This window comes from Somniosus microcephalus, chromosome 18, assembly GCF_052327205.1.
Source record: "Somniosus microcephalus isolate GS21.2 chromosome 18, FLI_Smic_1.0, whole genome shotgun sequence".
NCBI classification, from domain to species: domain Eukaryota; kingdom Metazoa; phylum Chordata; class Chondrichthyes; order Squaliformes; family Somniosidae; genus Somniosus; species Somniosus microcephalus.
This window is the reverse complement of record NC_141004.1, coordinates 17678199-17686970: the sequence shown is the minus strand read 5'-3', so window position 1 is coordinate 17686970 and position 8772 is coordinate 17678199.

Sequence of the window (8772 nt, the reverse complement as noted above, 5' to 3'; positions counted from 1 at the left end):
GTTACTAACATCTCTTAGTCTGTGTCTCTCCTTCTGAGGTGCAGCCTCTATCTCTGAAACTTCACGAATCACGTGGGGCTAGAAATTCGGTGATGAGTGCCTCTCGTTATTGCCTCCGGGGGTGGGGGGCGCAATAACGGGGTGCTCAGATCTTACCACCCGGGCGCAGTGACATCACCGCCGCCCGCAAAATTCACCTGCCAGTTTGCGGCGGCGGTAACTGTACTCGGTACTCTAGTTGTGGCCGAACTAGTTTTTTTAGACAGTTTAAGCATAACCAGATTCAGATTCAGATTCAGATTAGATTTATTTGCCATATGTAACAAGTACAATGGAATGCTTGTCCCCCGTAGGGACGCGTCAGCTATACATACAGCGCCGCGTTCAGAGTCAATACAATGGCTTCCCGTGGCAGTGGGAGCACGATGTCCCTCAGCCGCTCCGTCCTCCTCTTCACCGCCGCCTCCTCCTCACTGTTGCCGGCTCCACGTGTGGTGGCCTGCTTCTCCCGCTCTGGCCACCATGCCCGGCTCCCCTCCTCCCATCCGGACTGCGAGTTACCCGAAATGGAGCTGCCGGCTGACGTGCTGCAGCTTGTCGTTGAGTCTGCTGCTGCTGCTCGTTGCGCTGCGCTCCTCTGCCCGACTCGCCGAACACATCGTCGGGATGTGAATGCTCCAATGCGGCCTCCTCTTCACCGTCGCCGGCTCCACGCTCCACGGCCCGGGGCCTACTTCTCTCTCTTCACGGGTCGGCCTCTGGCCGCCATGCTCGGCTCCCCTCCTCCCAGTCGGAATTCCTTCCCGCCGAGGAGCTGCCGGCCGATGTGCTCCAGCGGGTCGGCTTGGCTGCTGCTGCTGCTCACCGCGCTGCGCTGCCTCTGCCCGACTCGCCGAGCACCTCGCTCCGGTTGCGGGAGCGAGCGGCAAGAACTGGCCGCCCGAAACAGGGAGCGCGATCTCAGCACCGGACCATCACGGCCTCCATCCACCTAGACAGCTGGAAGGATTCATGCAAATAATTTTCAGAATAATATCTCAGTTTGAATTTAAGCATTAGAAACTCTAATGATGGAATTGCATTGAGTTGTCAATTCAGAATTCTGCCTGAGCTGGGGAAGGTTTTGCCTCTTTAACAAGTGACCATTCCTCACACAGTTGGCTTTAATGACTTTCCATCTTAGCTCTGACATGCTTTGCCTGGCAATTAAGATCAACAGGCCCCTGGTTTTGCATCATTACTTTGTTCAACCAGGCAGGGTGACTGAGTTCAGCGAGAAAATGGACTAATGTTCCTGGTGTGAGGGAATATTATAATGCGCAGTTTTATTACAAGTATAAATTGAATCGGCTAAATTCTGTGATGCTGCCGTCGATCGTTCCAAGAAGGATTTTAAATTGGAAGGAACTGAACTGGCGGAAAGAATTGGGGCGACCTTTGGCCTTTGATGGAGTGGACGTGATTGAAGGGCTATGCTTAAAGGAGAGAAGAATCCCGAGTGGTGTGGAGAGACTAGCTTCTGGGCAGCATTTGAAATGCCGCCAAAGGCACATTTTGGGCACTGTCAGGATTCCCTACTGTTGCTCTAATTAAAAATGGGACAGCTCCATAGCCGTCGAGACTGTTGCCATATTGAAAGGGATTGTGTCGCTGTGTTAAAGGGGTGGTGTAAAGATGTGGGGATCTTTCGGTGGCGCAGTTGGAATGCTGAGTGTGGAACTGAGCCACACTGACCAGAAAAGGTCGCAGGTTCACCCCCTCCCCCATTCTGTCCTGGGTTACTTGCTGTGGGGTATCAGTAGGGGATGCACAAGGCTCCTGAGGAAAGGAAAGAAAAACAATTCAATCAGGGGTCCCTATTCCTGATCGCTATCCAGTGACCCAGTGAGGGCAGGAATACAAAAGGGTGGAAGTTATGTTACAGCTGTACAGAGCTCTGGTTAGACCCCACCTGGAGAACTGTGTTCCGTCCTGGGCCCCGCACCTCAGGAAGGATATATTGGCCTTGGAGGGGGTACAGCGCAGATTCATTAGGGCTAAAAGGGTTAAATTACGAGGACAGGCTGGATAGACTAGTCTTGTATTCCCTTGAATATAGACAATTAAGGGGTGATCTAATTGAGGAGTTGATAGCGCAGATAGAGAGAAACTAGTTCCTCTGGTGGGGGAGTCCAGAACAAGGGGGCATAATCTTAAAATTAGAGCCAGGCCGTTCAGGGGTGATGTCAGGAAGCACTTCTCCGCAAGAAGGGTAGTGGAAATCTGGAACTCTCTCCCCCAAAAAGCTGTTGAGGCTGAGGGGCAATTGAGAATTTCAAAACTGAGATTGATAAGATTTTTGTTGGGTAAGGGTATTGAGGGTTACGGAACCAAGGCGGGCAGATGGAGTTAAGATACAGATCAGCCATGATCGAATTGAATGGTGGAACAGGCTCAAGGGGCTGAATGGCCTACTCCTGTTCCTATGACCCAGCCTTTGGCAGGAGTCTGCACCCACAGTTGGGGACAGCCAGCTGGGGATCTTCTGACTATTGTCCAGAAACAGCAGGCAGAGGTCCTCTGGCCATGGAGCTCCATTGAGGACCTAGAAGAAAAAGGGTGCCCCTCACCTTCGTAGGTCTCCTGGCCTTGCAACAGTCCAAGAGGAGCCAGACGGCAGGGCCACTACCAACTCCTTCTGAGCAGCCCCGCGTTTCAGTGCTCACCTGGAGGAAGATTCCGGTGGAAGAACATAAGAACTAGGAGCAGCACGGTGGCATAGTGGTTAGCACTGTTGCCTCACAGCGCCAGGGACCCGGGTTCAAATCCGGCCTCGGGTGACTGTCTGTGTGGAGTTTGCACATTCTCCCCATGTTTGCGTGGGTTTCCTCCGGGTGCTCCGGTTTCCTCCCACAGTCCAAAGATGTGCGGGTTAGGTTGATTGGCCATGATAAAAAAAATTGGCCCTTAGTGTTAGGGGGGATTAAATACGTGGGGTTACGGGGATAGGGCTTGGGTGGGATGGCTGTCGGTGTAGGGACCAGGTGCTAGGGTTTGGATGATCAGCCATGATCTCGTTGAATGGCGGAGCAGGCTCGAAGGGCCGAATGGCCTACTCCTGCTCCTATCTTCTATGTTTCTATGAGTAGGCCATTCGGCCCCTCGAGCCTGCTCCGCCATTCAATAAGATCATGGCTGATCTTCAACCTCTCAGGACTGAGATGAGAAGAAATTTCTTCACACAGAGGGTGGTGAATCTTTGGAATTCTCTACCCCAGAGGGCTGTGGAGGCTCAATCATTGGGTATATTCAAAACAGAAGTCGATAGATTTCTGACTAGTAAGGGCATCAAGGGATATGGCGATAGGGCCGGTGAATGGAGTTGAGGCAGAAGATCAGCCATGATCTCACTGAATGGCGGAGCAGGCTCGAAGGGCCGAATGGCCTACTCCTGCTCCTATTTCTTATGTTCAACTCCAAAAATCTGTCGCTCTCAGTCTTGAATATACTCAATGACCGAGCCTCCACAGCCCTCTGGGGTAGAGAATTCCGAAGATTCACAACCCCCTGAGTGAAGAAATTTCTCCTCATCTCAGTCCTAAATTGCCGACCCCTGGTTCTAGACTCTCCAACTAGGGGATACATCCTCCCTGCATTAACCCTGTCAAGTCCTTTAAGAATTTTATACGTAAAATACCAAAGGCCCCGCTAGGGCATGAAGCGAGCTGGGCGTAATGCGCACTAGAAGGTGGGGGAAATTGGGAGCACGCTGGTTTATGATGCTATTCGGCGCTGTGGCTCTCAAGGGGGTTAATGTGGGTCTAGCATATCACAAAAGGGACAAAAGACTTGTTACGTCTGTCCTTGATAGTTTTGTCCATGTGCCCTGGAGTATTTATTTGTAACCCTCAATAGGGATGTGATCAAAGAAACCTTCTGTCTCACGGCAGAGGCTAGAAACCTTCACAATGATGCTAATTAAGTAAATCCAGTGGCGTTGCGTTGAATGATTCATGTTAGGAAACAGAATGGAAACTTCCCATCGTGGCTTGCTTGGTAAGTGTAGTCTCCGGTGAGCAGCGAAACCAGGTGGCAGGGTTATTAAAATCAACATCGCCTGGGGTAGGGAGGAAGAAAATCATCCATGGCTCCAACCAGTAACCCCTGATACTCTTGCTTGGAACGTGTGTGTGTGTTGGTTCACATACTTGCATATGTATAGACACTAGGACAGGCTCAAACTCAGCTGCAGTGCCCCGCTATTGTCAAATGGCCTGCTGGTGCTTGCTGTCCCGAGTTATACAAGATGAACTTGACTAACTTGATTGAATTCTTTGAGGAGGTAACAAGGAGGGTCGATGAGGGCAGTGCGTTTGATGTAGTCTACATGGATTTTAGCAAGGTTTTTTTTAACAAGGTCCCACATGGCAGGCTGTTCAAAAAACTAAAAGGGAGAGTGGCAGATTGGATCCAAAATTGGCTCAGTGGCAGGAAGCAAGGGGTAATGGCTTTTGAGATTGGAAGGCTGTTTCCAGTGGGGTTCCACAGGGCTCAGTACTCGGTCCCTTACTTTTTGTTGTATATATTAATGATTTAGACTTAAATGTAGGGGGCATGATAAAGAAATTTGCAGATGATACAAAAATTGGCCGTGTGGCTGACAGTGAGGAGGAAAGCTTCAGACTGCAGGAAGATATCGATGAACTGGTCAGTTAGGCAGAAAAGTGGCAAATGGAATTCAATCCGGGAAAGTGTGAGGTAATGCATTTGGGGAGGGGCAACAAGGCAAAGTAATACACAATTAATGGGAGGATACTGAGAGGTGTGGTGTCCATTATAAAAGATGTAATAGCAGAGCACTTGGAAAACAGTGACAAGATCGGACAAAGTCAAAATGGATTTACAAAAGGTAAATCGTGCTTGACTAATCTACTGGAATTTTTTGAGGATGTAACTGGTAGAATAAATAAGGGAGAACCAGTGGATGTGGTGTATTTGGACTTTCAGAAGGCTTTCCTTCAAGTATTCATCCAGTGTATTTTTCCACCACCCTTGGGCTGAATGGCCTGTTTCTGTGCTGTGAGTTCTGTGTAATCCAGTGCTTGTGAAACCAGCAAGATCAGCATCTTCAGGAGAGAAAATGCTGGGGTGGGAGGGGGGGGGAAACCTTTTTTAACAGCCCCTCTCCTGCAGTGCTGTCGGTACTATTGATGAGCGGTATGTTTCCGGATTATTCTGGTAACTGGGTACGCATACACGGCCAATTCACACAGTAATAATTTGTCATAAAGCAGCGTGGGTCTGTCAGCTGTGGCTCAGTGGGCAGCACTCTCTCACCTCTGAGTCGGAAGGTTTGTGGGTTCAAGTCCCACTCCAGAGACTTGAGCACAAAAATCTAGGCTGGCACTCCCAGTGCTGTGCTGAGAGAGTGCTGCACTGTCAGAGGTGCCGTCTTTTGGATAAGACGTTAAACCGAGGCCCCGTCTGCCCTCTCAGGTGGACGTAAAAGAACCTGTGGCATTTTTCGAAGAAGAGCAGGGGAGTTCTTCCCGGTGTCCTGGCCAACATTTATCCCCCAACCAACATTAATAAAAAAAGCAGAGTATCTGGTCATTATCACATTGCTGTTTGTGGGAGCTTGCTGTGTACAGGTTGGCTGCTGCGTTTCCTATATTACAACAGTGACTGCACCTCAGGAGTGCTTCATCGGCCGTGAGGTGCTTTGGGACGACCTGAGGTCATGAAAGGTGCTGTATAAATGCAAGTTCTTTATTTTCTCTTGTCCACCAATTGTCCCGCGAGAGATGGGGATCAAAGAAAACACTTAAAAAGCTGTCGATCAATTTCTGACACCGCGAGGAAAAAAACCCACCAATTATATCAGGAGGGGTTGGGGTTAGAACATTGTGTCAGAGGTGTGTGGGACAGCAGGTGCCTTCAAATTGATAATGATGGATGTGAAATAAATACAATAAATACCTGACAGTGAGGCCGCTAACACTCTCCGAATGTGACAACTGGAAGGAGCTTGCTCTGCAAGTAAAGTGGAAGTGAGCCACACTGGGCACCAGGGTCTCCTCTCCTCCGAGAGATGCAGTGAGTTCGAGCGGCTGGCCATGTTGAAGACCCGGGATAGAATCCAGGCGGACAGACTGGGTGAAGATATCCTCTCTCTACAAACCAAAACTGGGGAACACAGTCCAAGACCCATTCCAAGTGAGCAGATAGAGAAATAAGAAATAAAGAAAGACTTACATTTATATAGCGCCTTTCACGACCACCGGACGTCCCAAAGTGCTTTACTACCAATGAAATACTTTTGAAGTGTAGTCACTGTTGTAATGTAGGAAGCGCGGCAACCAATTTGCGCACAGCAAGCTCCCACAAACAGCAATGTGATAATGACCAGATAATCTGAATTCTTTGTGAATTAAAAACAGAAACTGCTGGAGATACTCAGCAGGTCAGGCAGCATCTGTGAAGAGAGAAACAGAGTTAACGTTTCAGGTCGATGACCCTTCGTCAGAACCTGAAACGTTAACTCAGTTTCTCTCTTCACGGATGCTGCCTGACCTGCTGAGTATCTCCAGCATTTTCTGTTTTTATTTCAGATTTCCAGCATCTATTTTTTTGATTGAGGGATAAGTATTGGCCAGGACACTGGGGATAACTCCTCTGCAATAGTGTCCTGGGATCTTTTACATCCACCTGAGAGAGCAGACGGGGCCTCGGTTTAATGTCTCATCTGAAAGACGGCACCTCCGACAGTGCAGCACTCCCTCAGCAAGTCAGCCTAGATGTTTGTGCTCAAGTCTCTGGAGTGGGACTTGAACCCACAACCTCCTGATTCAGAGGTGAGGGTGCTACCCACTGAACCACAGCTGTCACTGATGCATTTCAGCAATTCACTTCTAAAATGTCTTTTTATTCATTCTCGGGAACTGGGCGTCGCTGGCAAGTGTTGCCCATCCCTCGTTGCCCTTGAGAAGGTGGTGGTAGGGTTGCCAACTCTGGTTGGACGTATTCCTGGAGGTTTAATGACATGACCTCCCGCCTCCCACTGCCCCGCCTCCACCAGTGGGCGACCAACATGTCCATCGTTGGGGTGCATCGCCTTCCCACACCAATTGAGAAGCTTCATTACCCAACTGGATGATTGTCAACTTCAGTCAAACAGCTCCTTTTCCCATCTCCAAATGTGTTTTTCTAACTAATAAGTGAAAGTATTCAAAGAAAATTTTAAAAGAAAGTCCTTTTTTTTAAAACGATTTTTGACCCTGAATTGAGCTTCCGACCACATATCCGCAGCATAACTAAGACCGCCTACTTCCACCTCCGTAACATCGCCTGTCTCCGCCCCCGCCTCAGCTCATCTGCTGCTGAAACCCTCATCCATGCCTTTGTTACCTCTAGACTTGACTATTCCAACGCACTCCTGGCTGGCCTCCCACATTCCAACCTGCGTAAACTTGAGGTGATCCAAAACTCGGCTGCCCGTGTCCTAACTCGCACCAAGTCCCGTTCGCCCATCACCCCTGTGCTCGCTGACCTACATTGGCTCCTGGTTAAGCAGCGCCTCGATTTCAAAATTCTCATCCTTGTTTTCAAATCCCTCCATGGCCTCACCCCTTCCTATCTCTGGTGTGGAGATGCCGGAGTTGGACTGGGGTGGACAAATGTAAGAAGTCACACAACACCAGGTTATAGTCCCAACAGCTTTATTTGAAATCACAATCTCTGTAATCTCCTTCAGACCCACAACCCCACCGAGATATCTGCACTCCTCTAATTCTGCCCTCTTGAGCATCCCTGATTATAATTTCTCAACCTTTGGTGGCCGTGCCTTCAGCTGCCTAGGCCCTAAGCTCTGGAATTCCCTGCCTAAACCTCTCCGCCTCTCTACCTTTCTTTCCTCCTTTAAGACGCTCCTTAAAACCTACCTCTTTGACCAAGCTTTTGGTCACCTGCCCTAATTTCTTATGCGGCTCGGTGTCATTCTTTTGTCTTGTAATCCTCCTGTGAAGCGCCTTGGAACATTTCACTACATTAAAGGCACTATATAAATACAAATTGTTGTTATATAAATGCAAGTCTTTCTTCAATTAACATGAATCTTTGGAGGTTTTAAAAAAAAATATTATCAGTTTAAATTGAAGTTGATAGCTGAGCATTAAAAAACAAACAGATAAAAATAATTATTTTCTGAAAGAAACAATAAGGCAAGGGAAAACGCACTGCTGCTTTTTTAAAAATACATTTTGTTTGCGGAGACAGTTTGACTGTTGGATTGTGCAGAAGCTCATTAGAGGAAGTGTGATCTAATCTCTTGACACCTTGAGCAGGAGGTAGTGGGTGAGAGGCAGCTGAGGAGGAGCAATGTGGCAGGAACAGCTTGTGTCAGAAAGGAACCTACACCGGAGGCCCCAGCTCAATGAACGACTTTCCAAATACCATATGTACTGACCAAATAACCGAGAACGATTCGATGGAGGGATTACTGACACATCTGGATCAGTAACCCTCCCAAGTCCATTTGTATTAACTACTTGCAGGCAGAAAAATGCAATTTTCTTGCCAGCGAGAGGGTTCAGTTTAGTATCAATGTCACTTCTCGTAGTGATCAGCGAGGCCTCATTAAAACCACTGTCAAGTGATTCATGCGAGCAGATATGTGTGTGCCACAGATGACACACATCCTCTTTCTGGAACGTCCTTTACTGAGAAAACGCAATTGTTAAGTCACCTTTGTGGGAAGTATCGTGTTAAGAGACATAAAATCGCAGAAATGCCAGC